This window comes from Callospermophilus lateralis, chromosome 5, assembly GCF_048772815.1.
Source record: "Callospermophilus lateralis isolate mCalLat2 chromosome 5, mCalLat2.hap1, whole genome shotgun sequence".
Classification (NCBI taxonomy): Eukaryota; Metazoa; Chordata; class Mammalia; order Rodentia; family Sciuridae; genus Callospermophilus; species Callospermophilus lateralis.
The window spans coordinates 83511237-83533211 of NC_135309.1; the positions used below are offsets into that span (position 1 = coordinate 83511237).

The 21975-nt window shown below is 36.5% G+C and overlaps 1 pseudogene; it reads left to right on the plus strand.

Moving 5' to 3' along the window:
- Window positions 1-13441: 13441 nt before the first annotated feature.
- On the plus strand, window positions 13442-14111 carry LOC143399290 (mitochondrial import inner membrane translocase subunit Tim17-A pseudogene; annotated as a pseudogene).
- The last annotated feature ends 7864 nt before the right edge of the window (window positions 14112-21975 follow it).

A 21975-nucleotide genomic window follows, 5' to 3' on the forward strand; every position in this document is an offset into this window, starting at 1 on the left:
AGTTTGAAGAGCAGTCCTTGAAGGTCCTGCTGATTTGCTGACTCTTGAAGAAAACCTGTCCAGAAGATGACTGAATGGTGGTAATTTAAAGAGCCATTACCTGTGCATAGTACTGGAAATATTTGTGCCTGGTGAGAAGGAGCAACATAAGGATGCTTTTAAAAGAAAGACACTGAGCTGGCAGTAAATGACGAAGCACATGCGAGGGCAATTAACTCTCAGGATCACGACTCTAATATTCAGTGCAATAATCAAATGCAGAATCCCAGGTGTATTTTATAAACTTAATAGTATTTAAGGGCAAAAACAAAACAATTCTTTGAACAAACAAGCAGTCTTTATTGGAACATGATTTTGCCTCCCTATAATTCTTAGGCAACACAATGGGAAGTAAGTTCAAAAAAAGTCTCTGGTTTATAATAATTTCTAATGCAAAGCACAATTTCACTGAGAAAACATAATACTAGCTCTTTTGGTGTTCCCTGGCCCCTTTTAAAAGGGCTTTGAAAGTTCTCGCATCTTCTGCCACAGTAAGGCACTAGAAAAGAGGATGAAGAGTGGAGTACCCTGTCTTTAAACATCATTCACACAAATTGCCCTGAGGTATGATATTTCAACTGGTTTCTTCACATCTGTAGAACTCTGCTTCTTCTTCGGGGGGCTGCTTATGGACTTCTCTGCCAGACTCAACAGGAAGTCTTCCTGCTTCCCAGCAGATAGCAGAAGTAAAATGTAGGTGCTCTTTCATTCTCAGTAAACATGGAACTGTCTTCCTCTTGCATGATCTAGATATAGTTTACCATTTTGATAAAAAAAAAAAAAAAAAAAACAGACTCACAGCCAAACTTGGTCACACATGCCTGTAATCCCAGCAGCTCGAGAGTCTGAGACAGAAGTTGTGCAAGTTTAAAGCCAGCCTTAGCAATTTAGTAAGTCTCCAAAACAACTTAAAGTGCCCATGGGTTCATTCTCTGGTACCAAAAACAAACAAACAAACAAAAATTTTTAAAAAAACAACAACTGAAAACCAGATTCTCTATACCAAATGCCAAGCAAAAAGGATTTCTTTTAATAAATGATATTGTAAAACTCTACCACCTCTTTTTTTCCATTTTGTAATCAAATTCAACTTTCTGCTGCTAAAAATTATAAGGACCAGATGTGAGATTTCCTTTCTATCATTAGAAGAAAATTTGGTGTCTCTGGCTCTTTTGGTATCACAGACACAGCAAAGACATGAATATAAGAATCTATTTGCTTTGGCTTCTCTTCCTCTTTCTTATTATTAATATTTTCTAAACCCCCTCAAAATACCATCAGCATAATTCAGACCCTACTCAGTGAACAGATCCCATTCCTTCCTTCAAGCCTTTTCAGTAAATGTTAGCTACTGTTATGATCCATAAAATCATTTAGACGAGAGTATAAACTTACACCATCTATGCAATCAATGACAGTCACTAAACTATGATATTCTTTTCCCAGAATTCAAGAGTTTATCACTTATAGATTATTCTTTGTAGTGTCACAAATACTACCTAAGGTACATTTGCCCTTTTAGTGCACTGAGGGCAGTTTTCATAAGCTTACATTGGAGCATGGAACAGCAACTCCTCATTTATAGTTTCTTCCTTGTTTAAACACATTCTCCCAAACTCGGCATGAAACCTTATGAATATTTTTGAACTTATTATTACATCATTGAATAATCTATTTAGTTGAGTCATAAAAATGGTCCCCAAAATTTTTAGAATCTGGTTCATGTCCTATTATTATTTGTTGATGTGTTAACAACCATCCCTAATTTAGTGTCTTGAAACAATGATGATTTCGTATTTCTCAGACTTCTGTGGCCTTGCTGGGAGCCATTAGCCAAGTAGGTATGACAATTTCCTTGCCAGCGTACCCCATGTTGCTTAGTGGAAGGACTCGTTGAAATAGGATATTTTGCAGTGACATTGCATGTAAGGTGACCTTGCTCAAGGACCAGGGCGGATCCGGGTTTAGGGCGTTCCCGGTTTAGGAAGGTTATTCCTGCTGGGAATAGGCGTATCCTGCTGCCTGAGTTCCCCTTGAGTTCTCACAGGATTCAGACAGTATTTTTGGGAGACAGAAGCCCAGTGGAGGTGTGGATTTGGGCTGAGAACGTGGATTTCCCCAGAACGTGTTTGTAGAGGGCCGGTGTGAGATCGGGAATAAAGAATTGCTGTTTGAATCCACAAAGCTGTGAGTTGCTCGTGATTTTCTGCCCAGCCAGACTGTGGCATGACCTGGCTGTGAAGTTCCTTCTGGTTTTTCCTGAACTCAGTCATGTGATTGCATTGACCTGGAGGAACAGCTAGATTGGAGAGCTAGAATGGCCTGACCTAGTTGGAATGGGTGCTGGCCATCAGCTAGGATGCCACACTTCTCTATTTGTCCTTTTAGCATATAATAAGCTAGAGTGTTTTCGCTCCATGGTGGTCTCAGTGTAGAAAGTGAAGGTACAGCTTGAAAGACCTCTTTAGGCCCAGGTCCCAGAATTCGCAAAATGTTACTTCTACCTTAGTCTATTGGCCAAGGAAGTTGCAAGGATGGTTCCAAGAGTGCAGCTTCTCCTTAACTAAAAGTAAAAATGTGCCAGTCAGAATTAAGAGGATAGAGAAATAGACTCCATCTCTCAAGGGAGGAGTATAAATACCAGGATGAAAAGAATTTGTGAACACATTTTCAATACACTCTAACAGGTGAACTCACTCATAAAATTCTTGCTGATGTTACTCCCTATGTAGAAAAAACAAAGATTCTAAAAATCTTCTGGAAATTTTTTTCCAAAGAAGCATTTAAGAAGGCATATCAGTTATTTCCTACATACCACTATAAATCTTCTCACTCTTAATTTTTCTGTTGTTCCAGCTGCAACTATACCACTATCTTTTCATGACAGCAACCTATTTCATAGAGGTGGGTTCTCTCTAGTATGAGAGAAGTCCTGGGCAAATAAATACTTTAGCAGGGTACCTGTTTATAAAACAGTATAACTTATTTCAGTACCATTTTGGAGATCCAACCTCACATCATCTCAAAAGAAATATTACTCTGACCATCTGCCCATAACTTCCCAGTTCCCCAAGGTATCAGATAATCCATGTCACACCTCTTTGCCCAACCCAGTAGTGGACAGATGCACACAAGCTCAGTCTCACACCAACATCTAAAAATCTCTGTTTTTCAAATTATTGGACTTCTCCTAAATACCAGATGACCATGTTAACTGTAAGTGCACATGAATCACTGACCGGAAAGGAAAAACAAGAGCTCACATGGGAAATTCTCAATAAATAGGGAATGGGAGTCATTGGGTCCTGGACAAGTCTGAGAGGTATTCTATATTTCTCAAACTTCCTCAGAAGGGAGCTAAGCCATGGAGTAAAATTTAAATGAATGGGAGTTTGAGTCAACAGATAAAGTCTTCCTGCCCACCTGCCCCCCACCATGCTGTTCTGAAAAGTATTGTTTATATGACCTCTTCAAGGACCCCTTAAAATTGGGCAATCAATGGAGCTCAATAGCAGCACTGGCCAGTTTTCATAACACACCTTCATATTAACTCTCCTTTCTTTGTTTCACTCCTCTTTCCCTCCATCTTATTCACTGGGATTCAACTCCCTAAAAAAATAATTGACATAAGCCTTTAATTTGTACCCTACTTCTTACAGAACCTAGGCTAAGGCACCACACCACACAGAATTCAAATCAGCCAATAGCTAGTGAAAGAGGTGGAGCGCAATGATTACTAAGAGATGAAGCAGACTTCCAGTTTCTGTTCTAGCAAGTAAAGAACTGTGAAGTCACCATTGCAACTAACAAACTGCAAAACCAACAACTTCTCTTTGATCTCTCAGAGAACTGAGGTCACAGGCAAACCACTACACCCAAAACTGGAAAAATAAAGAAGCAGATACAGAGAATCGTGGTTTACTAGAGCAGAAACCTCAGTGGGAACCCATGCTGGGGTAAGAAAACCTGAAGTACAGTAACTGACAAATTACTAAGGATTCACAAAAAAAAAAAAAAAAAAAAAAAAAAAAAAATTCTGAGAGTTTAAAACATTTAAATCCAGGAGCTCTACCAGGTTCTTACAGTGAATATTAGAGAAAAATCCCCTCTTGCTGTGATAGAGGGAAGAGAAATGGAACATCTTTAAATAGATCAGAGCATTATATTCTTATTTATCAAGGCCTGCCATTAGGAAAAACTATTTACCAGTACCTAATACGCTGCAGTTTTATCAGAGCCTAACCTACCAAAAGGAAGAAAATACCCAACCCTAACCACCTCTAGACGTAGAGTTCCCTCTCACAGGGGCAAATGACTGAGAAGAACTAGTGAAGTACAAGGCCAAGGGTTCATCCAAAGATGGAGACTATCATAGGACTAGAGAATGCTTCCTCTTCTCCACACCTTATCACCAAATTACTAAAAGCCTATTTACTTTTTCTTTTTAATATTCTTTTAGATGTTGATGAACATTTATTTTATTCATTTATTTATATGCATTGCTGAGACTAGAACACAGTGCCTCACACATGCTAGGCAAGCACTCTACCACTGAGCCACAACCCTAGCCTCCTACTTAACATTTATCCAGTACATCATGTCCATTTGTCAACAAAAAGTTACAATACACACTGAAAAGCAAAACATAACTTGAAGAGGTTGAACAAGTAATAGAACCACAGACAGATTTGCCAGGAATATTGCTTACATTATTCATCTGGTTTTTGCATGTTGTAAGTTGCTCCATTAATGCTCTTAGCATGTTATTCATACAGTTTAATGAAATTAAACAAGAAATCAATAATGGAAATACAAAAGATGACTGGAAATCCTCAAATACTTAGAGATTAAATGATATGCTTGCAATTAAAAAATAAATAATATATAATAAAACAAATAAATAATAGATCAATGATGTAAATCTCAAAAGAAATTTTAAAAATTAAAACATTTTGAGCCAGATAAAAATGAAAATACAACTTTAAAAAATTGTGTGATGCAGCAAAAGCAGGCTCAGAGGGAAATTTACAGTATTCAGTGAATATATTAGAATAAAAGAAGGATCTAAAATTAATAATCCAAGTTTCCACTTTATAAAACTATGAAAAGAAGAGCAATTTAAATCCAGAGTAAACAAAATAAAATAAGTAATAAAATGTATAGCTGAAATCAATGATTTTTTAAAAAGGAAACAATAGAGAAAAATCAACAAAACCAAATAAAATCAATGTCTCAAACTAGACTTCTGAATATAGACACAGAGTATATATCCTTCACAAAATGATCATAGACCCAAATGTAAAATAGGAAACTATAAAACTAGAAGATAACAGTAAAAAATTCTGGACGGCCTTGGGTATGGCAATGACTATTGTGTGTGTGGATGTGGTACTGGGGACTGAACACAAAACCTTACACATACTTTAGCATGTGCTGTAAGCTGTGTTACATCCCCATCCCAGCAATACAACACCAAAGGTATGGTCCATGAAGAATTGACAAGCTATCAATCGATAAGATCTCAGACTTTTCTATGAGAAAGACAATGTCAAGAAAATAAAAAGAGAAATAACAGATTGAGAAAAGACATCTGCAAAAGACACATCCAATAAAGCACTTTCATCTAAAATGTATTTTAGGAAAATCTCAGAATTCAATGATAAGGAAACAATCCAATTCAAAAATAGCTAATGGCATAAATAAATAACAAAGAAGACAACAAATGTAAAGTGAGCATATGAAAAGATGTTTAATATCATATGCCATTCAAGAATTAACAAATTAAAACAATAAAATACACCACTACGTGCTTATTAAAATGGCCAAAATTCTGACAATAACAAATGCTGGTGAGGACCTGAAGCAACAGGAACCCTCATTCATTGCTAGTAGGAATGCAAAACTGTACATACTCTTATCACACAATCCAGTAATTACACTCTATGGTATTTACTCATAGGAAGTAAAAACATATGTCCACACAAAAACCTGCACACCAATGATCATAGCAACTTCACTGATAATTTGCCAACAACAAAGATGTCCTTCTGAAGGTAGGTATAGTATGTATAAACAATGTAATATTATTCAGCGCTAAAAGAAATGAGATATCAAGCTTGGAAAACACATGAAGGAAACTTATGTACACTTTATTAACTGAAGGAGGCCATCTGAAAAGGCTACAAACTGTGTGAGTCCAAGTCTATGCCATTCTGGAAGATTTTATCATTCAGATCAATACTAGCTTGATCATTTAACTAGCTTACTGCCTTATGCCAACTGACTTAAGCTTTCTTCTCCTTAAATTACTCATCTGTGAAACAGAACTAAAGATTATCTCCTTCATGAGATTGTTCTGAGAATTAAAGAAAATCAGGCATATAAAGAATTTAGCACAATGCTAGGCAGAAAATAAGCATTTGCCATCTCTCTTACATATAAGAAGCATCTACAGTATACTCTTGAAGATATAAAGAAGAAAAAGCCAATGAATGCTCTTCAGTAATTCATAATCTAGTAAAAACCTTGAAACCATATATCAATATTAGTCCCTAATAATTTTTTATAATGATAAATATGATCTGATCAGGAATTAAGGGCCCTAAAGAGTAACATAATTGCAATCAATTGTAAAATTTAACCCCTATCTCTCACCATGCACAAAACTCAATTCAAAATGGATCTAGAATTTAGGAATATAATCAGAGACCCTGTGTCTAATAGAAGAAAAAGCAGGCCCTAATCTCCATCATGTGGGATTAGGCCCCAACTTCCTTAATAGGACCCCTATAGTACAAAAATTAAAATCAAGAATCAATAAATGCGATAGACTCAAACTGAAAAGTTTCTTCTCAGCAAAAGAAACAATCTGTGAGGTGAATAGAGAGCCTACATCCTGGGAGCAAATTTTTACCCCCCACACATCAGATAGAGCACTAATTTCCAGGATATATAAAGAACTCAAAAAGCTAAACACCAAAAAAACAAATAACCCAATCAATAAATGAGCCAAGGACATGAACAGACACTTGTCAGAAGAGGATATTCAATCAATCAACAAATATAAAAAAAATGTTCATCATCTCTAGCAATTAGAGAAATGCAAATCAAAACTACTCTAAGATACCATCTCACTCCAGTCAGAATGGCAGCTATTATGAAGACAAACAACAATAAGTGTTGGAGAGGATGGGACTGCAAATTGGTGCGGTCAATATGGAAAGCAGTATGGGACTGATGGGACTTCAAATTGGTTCAACCAGTATGGAAAGCAGTATGGAGATTCCTTGGAAATCTGGGAATGGAACCATCATTTGACCCAGCTATCCCTCTCCTAGGTCTATACCCAAAGGACTTAAAAACAGCATACTACAGGGACATAGCCACATCAATGTTTATAGCAGCACAAATCACAATAGCTAAACTGTGAAGTCAACCTAGATGCCCTTCAGTGGATGAATGGATTAAAAAAAATGTGGCACAATGGAATTTTACTCTGCAATAAGAGAGAATAAAATCATGGCATTTGCAGGTAAATGGATGACTTTGGAGAAGATAATGCTAAGTGAAGTTAGCCAATCCCCAAAACACAAATACCAAATGTTTTTTCTGATATAAGGAAGCTGACTTATAGTGGGGTAGGAAGGGAGAGCATGAGAGGAATAGATTAATTCTAGATAGGAAAGGGAGGGGCAGGGGATTAGCAAGGAAGGTGGAATATGATAGACATCATTATCCAAAGTACATGTATGAAGACATGAATTGATATGAACATACTTTATATACAAACAGAGGTATGAAAAATTGTTCTATATGTGTAATAAAAATTATGATGCATTTCATTGTCATGTATTTAAAAAATAAAACCAATTAAAAAAAGAAAGAAAAAAGAAACATTCAGACGCCATGACAAGTAAGAAGACTGTGTCAGATATTTTGCAGCCACATAGTCCTGTGCAGAGTTAAATCCTGATATTAGTCAGCCTTACAGCTTTGATGAACATCACCAACAGGAAGCCACTAAAGGCTTTATCAGTGCTATATTTGGTGCTGGTTTAGCCCTTACTTAGAGAACCCTATGCTGTATTGATCTTCTTACCTCAGAAATGATATAACTACCCCTAGGGAAGTGAAAATATACAGAGCTCTGTGAGCTAAGCTTAGTTCCTGGATTTATGTCTGCAGGATATGAAATCCTAAATAGATAAGGAAGTTCAAGATGTATTTTCACCAAAAATATGGGAAGAATTAAGTCCCTAGCAATCATACTGGAAATCTGTGTGTGCGCACACACACACACACACACACACAAGACAACATAATATAGTTTTTAACCTATTTAAAATCCAAATATACTTGACCCAAAGCCCACATATGTCCTACAAACTTCCATGGATACAATAGCATTCCATACAAGAGAGATTCTTAAGGCTAAGAACCTCTTCTTGACGTGAAAAAGTGATTCCATAGTGAGGAGTGATTCCATAGTAAGGTTCTGACTTAGTTACATGAAATAACTTTAAGCATGACATGACAGAAACATATTAAAGATAGAATTTTTCTGAGTTCAATAAATAAACAAATTATAGTTTAAAAGTTACTATTAAGGCTCCTAAAGCAATACAGTTTAATGTAGTGTCAAATCAGATACTTTTGAACCAAACCGGAAACTCTGATTTAACAAAAATTCACACAATTAAAAAAAAAGACTTAAATGATATTTGTGATATTCTTTCTGTAATTTTATTTATGCTAAGTCATTTTTAAAAAGCAAAGTAGATGATAATGATATATTTATCTTCTATCATAATTCAAATAAATGTAATTTTTAATCCAAAAGTTTCTAAATGGCAAACTTCCAATTTCCACATTCTTTTCCAGAAAATCCATTTGGACAAAATATCTGGGGTCCTAAACACTGTTTTAACTTTGATAATGTAGAAGCAAGACTGTAACTTAGAGAAGGATGATATAAGAAAGGAAAAGTGAGAAAAGAGTAGGCATCCCTACTACATAGATGTATTCATTTTATAAAGCAACAAATCAGTAAATTATGTTAAAAGAATATAGCTTGAGTTGGGAGCAATAGAACATACCTATAATCCCAAAGACTCAGGAGGTGGAGACACAAGGATTACAAATTCAAGGCCAGCCTCAGGAACTTAGCGAGACCCTCTCTCAAAAAAATAAAAAATAAAAAAACTGGGGATATAGTTCAGTGGTAGAGCTCCCTTGAGCTCAATCCATAGTACTAAATAATAATAATAATAAAGTTTTAGGATATTATTTAAAATTACAAAAGTTGATAGAAACTAAAAATAACATAATTTTCAAACTTAATCATGGAAGACAAGTATAAAGGAGTAATGTGAATTACTAAACTCACTTATTAACAGGAATTCTATAAATATGATCTATTGATTATGGAAGCATAAAGGAATAAGCATGTTATCTAAAGTTATCATGATAATCTTCAAAAAGATTTGTAAAAAGTAAAAGATGTTGCTATTTTGGAGAGAATAATTGGGAATGAAGACAAGTGTGTGAGAAACTTACTATCCATTTTAAGATCATCATTATTATTTGTTATTTTCCATATTCAGGTGTTACTTTTATTTTTTTATTTTTTATTTTTTAGAGAATTTTTTAATATTTATTTTTTTTTTTTTTTTTTTTTATTTTTCGGCAGACACAACATTTTTGTTTTTATGTGGTGCTGAGGATCGAACCCGGGCCGCATGCACACCAGTCGAGCGTGCTACCGCTTGAGCCACATCCCCAGCCCCAGGTGTTACTTTTGAATACAAAATTTATAAATAAAATATTGCTTCATATTCATACTGTCGTTACTTATTAATAAATAATTATAAAAACCTTAGATGTGATTATAGGTAACTGCAAAAGAAAGAATTTCAGAATATTTTAATCATAAATCTCTGCAATACAATAATAAAGATTATCTTTATTCTGAAAAGCTCAACATTTTCCAGTTCATTAACATTTTTCCAATGAAATAGGTTCATGACAGAAAACATTATTCATATTTAACACCTGACAACACATTCATTGGTATTATAGGAAACGAAACAAAGAAAACTACTTCCAGGCATTACCAGGTGCATCTACTATGTGACAACAAGTCACATAGTTTAATTTATTTTTATACCTTTATTTTATTTATTTATTTTTATGTGGTGCTGAGGATCAAACCCAGCACCTTGCACTGCTAGGCGAGCACTCTACCGCTGAGCCACAACCCCAGCCCCCACCTAGTTTAATTTTTAGGGCCTTACTTTTCCCTTCTGCAAAATAAGAGTTAGAAACAAGGTCTTGAAATTTCTTCGGGCTCAACACACATGATCTCCAACAAAACAGGTCATTTGATGTAATCAGAATCAAAATTTTCAGCAATTGTAAATATATTCTCTAGCATTCTGCAGAAAGGAAAGCAGGTTCTCAGGAAACTTAGAGGGAGGTTGAAGAGAATAAGGTGAGAAGGATGCAGAGCCAGAACCCGAATGTGCCTGTGTCTGTGTTGTCTTAGTTGACTGGGTACCACAGCAACTACCATTCACGGGGTGGCTTACTTAGCAGAAATTGACACCCTCACATTTCTGAAGGCTGGAAATCCAAGATCTGGTGTCAGCACAGCTGGGTTCTCTGAGGGCTCTTCCTGACTTGCTGTTAGCAGCCTTCCCAGTGTGTGTTCATTCTGTCTTTCCTTGTGTGTGGGGGGGTTGGGGTGTGGTTAGGGGGCATGTAGAGAAAGAGAAAGAAACAATCTTTTCCTCTGCTTTTAAGGCCACCAATCCTACGAGATTAAGTCCCCACCTGAGTGACCTCATTTAACCCTCATTACCTTCTAAAACCTAGATCTCCAAATAGTCACATTGCAGGTTAGGACTTCAACATACTAACTTGGGGAGGGGGGAACAAAATTCAGTACATAGCATCTTCTTTCATAAAATGGGTGACAACTTTTTCACTTCTCTCCTGCCTGACAACATGACACAACTCTGTTCCTATATGTCAACATTTCAATTTGAGGAAATTAGCACTTCAGATAAATAAAAAACAAATATTACACAATTTAATATTATTTCTCATTTCTCATGGATGATTTAAGAGATTAGACAATCATGCTCAGTCAAATAAGCCAATCCCCAAAATACCAAAGGTTGAATGTTCTCTCTGATATGTGGATATTAACCCACAACAAACAAGGAGAGGGGAAAAACAGAAGTACTGTGGATTAGATAAAGGGGAATGAAGGGAAAGGAGGGGTAAAAGAAATAGGAAAGACAGTGTAATGAATCTGACACAACTTTCCTATGTGCACATATGAAAACACCCCCAGTGAATCTCCACATCATATACAACCATAAGACTGGAATCCTAATTAGAATAAAATATATTCCATGTTTGTATAAATGTATCAAAATAGTTTGGGCTGTCATGTATAACTAAAAAGAACAAAAAAAATTTAATATTAACAGCATAAAAATTTGAACATGATACAATTCACACTTTCTCGACATTAAAGTTTAAATTCAAAGACACAAACACAAAGGTGCTAAGTTATCACACAGTGACCTTCCATACACATTTGTCATCAGTTGTTCCAATCAGGCTGCTTGCATAGTCTTCTTATAACAAAATTCCTAAGTGAAAAACTACAGACTCATATTCATTAAAGCTAATGGATTTCTAGGACTGAGGATATAATTGAGTGGTAGAGCATGTGCCTAGAGACCCTGGGTTCAATCCCCCACACTACAAGGAAAAGAAAAAAATATTTAATATTAATGTTTTTCTAGAGAGAAAATGATTTGATCTGAGTTCAACACTTCCTTTGCAGTCCAGTTTGATCGAAAGCCTGCCTTTTGAACTGTGAGAAACAAATAATCCAGTCAATGACTGGGTGAGGTGAATGTGGTTCAATTCAGGCTTAAGAAAAAAGCTTGTTCACTAAAAATGAAAAATCATGTGGAGTTATGTAAATTCAGAAATAAGGAACTGAGGGTGGCAAATACAGTTTTGGAGGAAATTGCTACCTAATTACAACTTGCCTAGAAATGGGAAGAGATGCACAAAACCCACGAAGTTTTAGACAACATAATTGTTTAGTCAAAAAGAAGAAAAAATTCTAGCAAAGAGTACACATTATAGATCAAGTAGAAAATGCTTTAGAGTAGGTTTTAGAGACAAAGGCCAAAGACTTGGGGTTCACATTACTCCACCGGATAATTTGAGAGGTGACAGTGAAGTATCCATCAAACTTCTCCTCAGCCTCCCCCGCCCCATAACCACCTTCCTTGGCTAAGTCAGGCAGTACCTCTTTGGGACCCAGAGCACCCAGGGTAGATACCTTTATTATAAACTTTATTGCTGTTGGTATTTCTCAAAATATGATTCTCACACTTTCTGCATAATACAAACCTCCATTATTCTTCAACACCCCCAATCCCCATGTACTTATGTAAAATGCATATTCTGGGCAGAAAATGTAGCTCAGTAATAGATCACTTACCTAACATGTGTGAGGTCCTGAGCTCAATTCCCAATACTGGAAAAAAAAAAAGAAAGAAAACATGCTGATTCTTCACCACATTTAAAAAAACATACCTCTTTAGAGTGAGCTCAAGAATCTGCATTTTTAAAACCATCTGTTATGGTTTAGATGTGAGGTGTCCCTCAAAAGCTTATGTGTGAAACAATGCAAGGAAGGTTAGAGATGAAATGATTGGGTTATAAAAGACTTAATCTGCTCAGTATGTTAAAGTCCCTATAGGGATTAACTGGGTGATAATGTACGCAGGTAGGTTATAACTGGAAGAAGTGGGTCATTGGGGGCATGCCTGTGGGCTATAAATTTTGTCAGTGGTGAGGGGAATCTCTCTTTAATTCTTGATGGCCATGTTCTGAGCCACTTCCCTTCACCATACTCTTCCACCTTTATGTTCTGCCTCATCTCAGGCCCCGAGGAATAGAATCGTCCATCTATAGACTGAGACCTCTGAAACAGTGAACCCCAAAATAAACTTATTTTAATAAAAAGTTCTTAATAAACAAGAATAAAATTATTCTTGTCAAGTCTTTGGTCACAGCATTGAAAAAGCAAACTAAAACACCATTCACCTGATTATTCTGCACATTAAATTTTGAGAATTGCTGCTATATGTTAATCGTTATTTTGTCCAATCAAACCATGAACACATTTGATGATGAGCACTATGACTAATCCACCTTTTTATTGCAACAACAAGCTCAAGCAGGCTCCCAATAAATATGAGTTAACTAACACCTGGGGAAATACTACTGCATAAGCAGAAGGTAAAAAGCAGAGCTCACACAATGACTGGCTGAATCCAAAGAATGGCATTAGATCTTAACTTCCCGCCCGCACGGCTGGAGTCAAGATGGAGGAGTATGCGAGAGAGCCTTGCCCCTGGCGAATTGTGGATGACTGTGGTGGGGCCTTTACGATGGGTACCATAGGTGGTGGTATCTTTCAAGCAATCAAAGGTTTTCAAAATTCTCCAGTGGGAGTAAACCACAGACTACGAGGAGTTTGACAGCTATTAGAACCAGGGCTCCACAATTGGGAGGTAGTTTTGTGGTTTGGGGAGGCCTGTTCTCTATGATTGACTGTAGTATGGTTCAAGTCAGAGGAAAAAAAGATCCCTGGAACTCCATCACTAGTGGTGCCTTAACAGGAGCTATACTGGCAGCAAGAAATGGTCCAGTGGCCATGGTTGGGTCAGCTGCAATGGGTGGCATTCTCCTAGCTTTAATTGAAGGAGCTGGCATCTTGTTGACAAGATTTGCCTCTACACAGTTTCCCAATGGTCCTCAGTTTGCTGAAGACCCCTCCCAGTTGCCTTCCACCCAGTTGGAAGGCAACTCACCTTTTGGAGACTATCGACAATATCAGTAGAACTTTTTTCCCAGGATTTCTTTAACAGAATGAGCTGTAGTTCAAGAAAGATTTCAGAAGATCAAGTTGCAGTCTGTTTTTAAAACCATAGGTGGAACAACTGTGACCAAATAGGCTATGCAGAGACATTTAGCACTTTTTTCTATTTTTAAAGGAACATGGAGAGGGGGGAATAAAAGATGCCACATTTATGAATTCACACTCGGATTGCATTTGTGATCAAAATAAATATCTAATATCCTTAAAAGAAAATATGATAAGTGCTTAGAAGATGAAGGACCCAAGGGCAAATAACACTGAAACATGACCATCATTTCCTTAGGGACTTCTCTGCCTGGTTTTGTGTGTTCTATTATTCAAACAATAAAAAGCTCCTGGAACTTAAAAAAAAAAAATCAAGATCAAATAAGTTGGAAAAAAAATATTTTTTGGTGTTTATTCTGAATGGACTCAATAATCCAGAAAATTTTACTAACTTCACTCTTTGAAAAATCAAATAAGGGCTAGTTGAAACCCAAAAAAGCCCTGTCACTTGAGTGCAATGACTCAGAAAGAGACAGTGGTGAGACACCAGATGCCAGAAAAGAGCAGGGGGAGATGGCTACTGAAGAAGCCAGGAATATCCTCATTCTAGGATTTCTACACAGATGGAGATTGAAGAAAGGGTTTGCTGCTGAAATCCAGATTGGGATAAAGAAAGAATGAGAATCAAGGTGTCAAAATGAACTATCTAGGAGCCACACAGTAAGCCACACACCAGAGGGTCACCCAGGCATCTGGTTCATTTCTACCCTGAAATTTACTTTTTGAAAACACTTGAAAAGTGGATATTAGGATTGGAGGAGATTTTTCTAAAAGGAAAAGCACTGAGATTCCAGTTGGTCAGTTGGAAATTTAAAGGTCACTAGTGAAATTTTGATTTAAATATGCAAAATCTTGCCTGAGTATGAAATATCCTGGAAATAGGATTAAACTTGGCAACTTCTTTCTGTTTTGCCACAGAACACATTCAGGCTTGTTGAAGCAAAATATATTACCTGCCCAAGGAGATAGGCTGCACAATGTAATATAAATGCTAGGTTTTGACCAGATTTGGTGTAAAGGTCAATCTAGTTATGATAATAACATCAAAACATTAACAGGCTATATTTCAAATTGGAGTTCTGGGGAAAACATGTTTGAACTCACTTCTGGCTATTTGTCGTAAGATGTACAGGTGGAGAATTTCTTTACAAAAGAAAAGGTTATCAGACTCAGATACATTCTATCCATGATGAAGATTAAACCCAAGAGCAAAAGGGAGCTGGGAGCTGAGGAACAGTTCAGAATAGAAATAGCTAGGTGGATACCTCCAGTCTAGGTAAGTAAGAGCTCCTGAGGAAAATTACTACCAGGCCAGCTGATGGCCAGCATTTCTTTCCATGTGTCTATTCTGCTCCTGCTCATAATTCCATAAAAGCCATTCTCTTCATATATCTCTGACTCTCCACTTTTCCTATCACCTTTTATTGCTTATTATTTATTTGTTTGTTTGTTTTGCAGCCCTGGGGATTGAATGCAAGGGCACCTTTCCATTGAGTTACATCTCCAGTACTTTTCTATTTTTTTTTTTTTATTTTTGAGAGAGTCTCACTAAGTTGCCAAGGATGACCTTGAACTTATGATCCTCTTCTTTATACACTACTGCACCCAGCTCCCTATCACTTTTACCTGTTAACATTCCCCCCCAAAACAAGATGGCTTTTGCTTCTCTTCTTTCCACCCCCAAGAAAGGAACTTACCCACACCCATCCCTACTTTCTTTCCCTCCTATTGATGGGAGGGTAGGGAAGCTTCCCTACCCCATCCAGGTTTAAACCTTCCACTCAGCCTGGAAGTCTTTTTCTTTCTCAGCCATTTGGACACACAGCTTTGGTTATTACTCTTTCTTTCTTTTATTATTAAATTATTTATTTATTCTAATTACTTATATATGATGGCAGAATGTAATTCATTTCATATTAAACATACAGAGCACAATTTTTCAAGTCACTTGTTGTACACAAAGTATTTTCACACTATTCATTTCTTTATACATGTACTTAGGGTAATGATGTCTAACTCATTCCACTATCTTTCCTACCTCCGTCCCTCCTCCTTTCCCCTCCCTCCCCTTAGTATAAAGTTCCTCCATTCTTCCCATGCTCACCCTGCCCCATTACCATTTTGAGTCAGCATCCTCATATCAAAGAAAACATTTGACCTTGGTTTTTTGGAACTGGCTTACCTCACTTAGCATTATATTCTCCAACTTCATCCATTTACCTGCAAATACCATGATTTTATTCTCTTTTAATGCTGAGTAATATTCTATTGTGTATATATATATACCAAAATTTCCCTATCCATTCTTCTACTGAAGGGCATCTGGGTTGATTCTACAATTAGGCTATTGTGAATTTTGTTGCTATAAACATTGATGTGGCTGTGTCCCTGTAATATGCTGTTTTTAAGTCTTTTGCATATAGACCTAGGAGTGGGATAGCTGGGTCAAATGGAGGTTCCATTCCCAGTTTTCCAAGAATTCTACATACTGCTTTCCATATTGGCTGTACCAATTTGCAGTCTCACCAACAGTGTATGAGTGTGCCTTTCCCTCATATCTTCACCAACACTTATTGTTGTTTGTATTCTTGATAGCTGCCATTCTGACTAGAGTGAGATGGTATCTTAGAGTAGTTTTGATTTACATTTCTCTAATTGCTAGAGATGTTGACCATTTTTTCATTTATTTGTTGATTGATTGTATATCCTCTTCTGAGAAGTGTCTGTTCAGTTCCTTGGCCCATTTATTGACTGGGTTATTTGTTTTTTGTTTTTTGTTTGGTTTTTTTTTTTTTTTTTTTTTTTTTTTGGTGTTAAGGTTTTTGAGTGCTTTAAATACCCTAGAGATTCGTGCTCTATCTGATGTGCTTATGGTGAAGATTTGCTCCCATTCTGTAGGTTTTCTATTCACCTCACTGATTGTTTCTTTTGCTAAAAAGAAGCTTTTTAGTTTGAATCCATCCAATTTATTGATTCTTGGTTTTAATTCTTGTGCTGCAGGAGTCTTATTAAGGAAATTGATGCCTAATCTGACCTGGTGGAGATTTGGGCCTACTTTTTCTTCCATTAGGTGCAAGGTCTCTGGTTTAATTCCTAGGTTCTTGATCCACTTTGAGTTGAGTTTTGTGCATGGTGAGAGATAGAGGTTTAATTTCATTTTGTTACATGTGGATTTCCAGTTTTCCCAGCACCATTTGGTGAAGAAGCTATTTTTTCTCCAAAATATGTTTTTGTCGTCTTTGTCTAATATGAAATAACTGTAATTATGTGGGTTTGTCTCTGTGTCCTCTATTTTGTATCATTGGCCTACAGGTCTATTTTGGTGCTAATACCTTGCTGTTTTTGTTACTGTTGCTCTGTAGTATAGTTTAAGGTCTGGAATAGTAATGCCACCAGCTTCACTCTTCTTGCTAAGGATTGCTTTGGCTATTCTGGGTCTCTTGTTTTTCCAGATGAATTTCATAAGTGCTTTTTCTGTTTCTATGAGGAATGTCATTGGGATTTGGATTGGGATTGCATTGAATCTGCATAATACTTTTGGCAGTATAGTCATCTTGACAATATTAAGTTTGCCTATCTAAGAACAAGGTAAATTTTTCCATCTTCTAAAGTTTTCCTTAATTTCTTTCTTTAGCATTCTGCAGTTTTCATTGTAGAGGTCTTTCACCTCTTTGGTTATTACTCTTTCTACTTCTGTTCATTTCATCAATTACCAAGGCTTATGCCCCAAATAGATTTGAGTCATTTTGATCTTAAAAAACAAAGTCTAACCTCAACCCATTCTAACCAGACTTCTTTAGAGAACAATTTGGACTCATTGTATCCACATTCTAACCTTCCTGTTTGCTCCTTCTCAGTGATATAATCTAACTTCACCACAACTGATCTCACCAGGGTTTCTGCTCACTGCTTAGCCCTGACCTCACTTGAACTCTGGGGAGCACCCAACAGATCTGTGACACACCTCTCTTGTGTTCTTTCTTCCTCTCTCTTAAAGGAAATTTTCACTTCCCTGTCTCTCTGTCTTCTTCAGTTCTTCCTCATAGTCCTAATCTTGGTCAATTTAACACTCAATCCACCCTCTCAGAGTCTCATCTACATTACCATATGAATAAATTCCAGGAACTTCCCATCTCCAGTGCAAAATCTTCTCCCAAGTTCCAAAACCATATGTCCAACTGTCTGTGACATCTCAGACTCAGTCTGACCAAACCTGAAATAACCGTCTCTGGCTATCTCCCACTCAACCCAAATCTAGTCCTTTTCCCAGATTCCTTCCCTTGATTAACAGCATAGTCATCATCCTGATCACACAAACAGGAACTTATTGCTTGATTGTGTTTGTTTGTTTGTTTTTCAGAGATACTATTCCCACTTCCCCAATCCCCACATGCAGTACCAGAATCAGTTTGACCAATTTCTACATGGAGTTAAGCAACACTTTATATGTTTTATCTGCTGATCTTCAGGTTAATGCTTGGTTTCTCTATTCATTTACCTGTCATTATATTAGTTGTTTTTGAGAAGAATACAATATGTTCATTAAAGTAAACAGATTGAAGTTAAATATCCATTAGTTTAGCAATATGAACATAGTATATGAATCCTATAGCACTGTGGAAGTAATACATGTGATGGAGTTCTCAAGTTATTGGGTATATTCTTGAAAACTTGAATTACTACATTTTTATATAATAAATCATAACTTCTCTAACTGTATAAATTAGGAACAACATTTTCCCCTAGTTCTTATTCTGAAAATTATTAATCTTGTAGAAAAAATAATGAAAGAATTGTACAGTGAATTCCCATGTACATAACATCTACATTTTACAGCTAGCTAGTATTTGTGCTATCTTTTCTTTATTACCTATCAATCCATTTGGCTTTCTATAAAACAATCTCATTTCAAAATAGGATACAGACATCAGTGCACTTCATCTCTCTATACTTGAGTATGCCTATCATTAACTGGTTACTTGGGGTAAAGGAATTTACATATAGTGAAATCCACAAACCTTAATGCGTCATTCAAAGAGCTGCTCATTCTTGACACTTCCTTCTCCCTCCTCAGTCACTTTCTATGTTGCTCAATCCCTTCTCTTTTCCTCCAGCCCCACAGCTCTAGTTCAGAGCTTTGTCGCTTCTCACCTTCTCACGTCATGCAGTCTTTTCTATTTTCATTCATTCCCACAGCTCTGTCAGGGTGATTTTTCTAAACCACAAATCTTATTCATTTCCTGTTTAAATTACTCTCTAAAGTTATTGCCCAAACATTCTGGGAAAACCTACATATAAAACCCATCTTCTGGGGCTGGGGATGTAGCTCAGTAGTAGAGTGCTTGCCTACCACACGTGAGGCACTGGGCTCAATCCTCAGTACCATATAAAAATAAATAAATAAATAAATAAAGGTATTATGTTCATATACAACTAACAATTTTTTTTTAATCTCTGAGTATGATACATAAGGACGTGATCCTATTTCTCTGACCTCATTTTCCACCACCTCCTTACCTTCCCTACCTCTGCCCTCACTTTCCCACTCAAATATTACTCACTAAATATACAAAATCATTGGCACTATTTTGCATCCCCACCCCGGGATACTTTGAGTTCTTTTAGACGTGATTCCTTCAGTCAGCAATGTCCAGCTTTCCTTTCACATTCTAGCTACCTCCTATTTACTCTTTCTTCAGATTTCACTTTTCCTGTGAGCCTAGCACCTCTACCGTCTACCGGGATTCCAGGCTTGTTCAGAGGCCCCCTTTAGAATCCCCAAAGATCATGTTCCGATGTTCTCTCCTAAGTTTTGCTCCGATGTTTGTCAGTCATCCAAACCAGTCTGCATCTCCTTGAGGGCAGAGAGAAAATCCTGCTTCTCATCCCCTCTCTCTGGTCTCAGATGCACAAATGCTCATTAAATATTCATGGAAAGAAAAGACAGAAAGAAGGCAAGGGTATTTACTAGATGTTTGAGAATCTTGAAATTTCAAGGTCAGTAGTGGGATGATGTTAATTCAAGAAAACATTTAATATAAATTTAAAATGAAAGGGTTTATTCTTGCTTTTATAGGCACTTGCTTGAAACCTCAGACAAACTATAGGTGAAAATAAGATATAAACCCCTTTGTTTCTTTATTTTTTTTCTTCTTTTTAATTGTGGCAAAACACATATGAAATTTACCTTCCTAGTCATTTTTAAATGTATATCTCAGTAATGTTAAGTATGTTCACATTGTTGTACACGATTCACTTTTAATTGTATAAATATAGAGTTACAGCTATCTTTTTTTTTTTTTTTTTTTTTTTTCAGTTTTCGGCAGACACAACATCTTTGTTTGTATGTGGTGGTGAGGATCGAACCTGGGCCACACACATGCCAGGCGAGCGCGCTACAGCTTAAAAAAAAAAAAAAAAAAAAAAAGGACAAGTAAAGGCATAAGGAAAGTTCTGACTCTCTTGACTCAAGGAGTCCATATTCCTGCTTAAATTACATGTAACAGCTATGCAGGTGCTGCCCTGAGGATGTACCACTAATTACCTGGCAACAGCTTCTAGAGCTGAAGGCAGAACTATCAAATCACAGCACTCCAGGGTGTTTTCTTCCAAAGGACAAGTGCATTGGACTATACTCCTGGTGTTAAAATACCCATGGGTTTTACACCTGACAGCAAGAGTCAGTCTACTTTAGATCTAACCCTGATTATCCAATTGGCTTTTTACACTGGGTAATTTTAGGGCACTTAATTTAGAGCAGCCATAGAGATCTAAACTATACCTTTAATTAAACAGAACATCTCACACCTTACTCAGAAAATGAATCTTCATCCAGCCCTATATTTTTCTGGACTGTTCTATCTGGTACTCCTCCATAACTGATGATTTACAAAAAAAAAAAAAAAAAAAAAAAGAAAAAGAAAAAAAGAAAAGAAAGAAAAGAAAAGAAAGAAAGAAAATTGCAACATAGAGACAGTATCTGAAATCATACAGTTGATGGATTTGTTGCATTCTTTCTAACATGGTCACTTCATGGCACGGAGCAGGTCAACAGCCACATAGAAGCCAAGGAAAAGTGTTACCCAGCGAAGCACGTGTTGCCCCACAATATAAGCCCTGTGCTACACAAAAGACTTGGGAAAGAAGTCAAAATTAATTAATCCATAGCCATTTATTGAAAGTCAAAAGTGGGCTAGCAATGTATTGGTATTATATTGTTAAAATTAGCATAATCAGCTCCCATATTTCACAAATGAAATTTTCAAACTAAGAAAATCTAATCAAAAGTAATATAAACCAGGAAGCAAAAAATGACAATATTTGCTTCTTCAAAGCTTGGCAAGATCATATACTGGTAGAAATACCTATAATTGACTACAGAGATAATCTCCTAAAATGAAAGAAACCAAAAGGTTTGAGATGGTATTCAAAATTGGGTAATTGCCCTGGTTAATTGATTGCTTTTCTTGGTATGGCTGATACTTTCACTTTTAATAATTAAACTGAACCTTTAAATCTCTCTTAAGCAAATAGTAGTATTTACTAGAAAGATATGTGGAGAATTCATTGAAGCCAAGTGCAAAAAATACACATGGGCCACGCTAGGGATGGAAACAAAAAATTGGAGATAAGAACTATGGTTACACAGTTGCCCTAGGAGTAAAGAGGCTCCCATTTCTGTTTCTCTTGGGTTGTCTTTTTAATTTTCTCCTTCTTGTAGATAGGCTTTCTCTGCCTTAGAACGCACATGGTCCAAATACTATATTCTCAACCCTGTGTTTCTGTCCCTTCACACTCCATAGGGATGAAATAGAGCCTCTGAGATCTCAATTCTAATTCTTAAGTGGCAAAACTGACTAGTAGGTCAAGTACCTACTCCCAAACATTTGTCACTTATGAATTTTCTAGAAGACTTT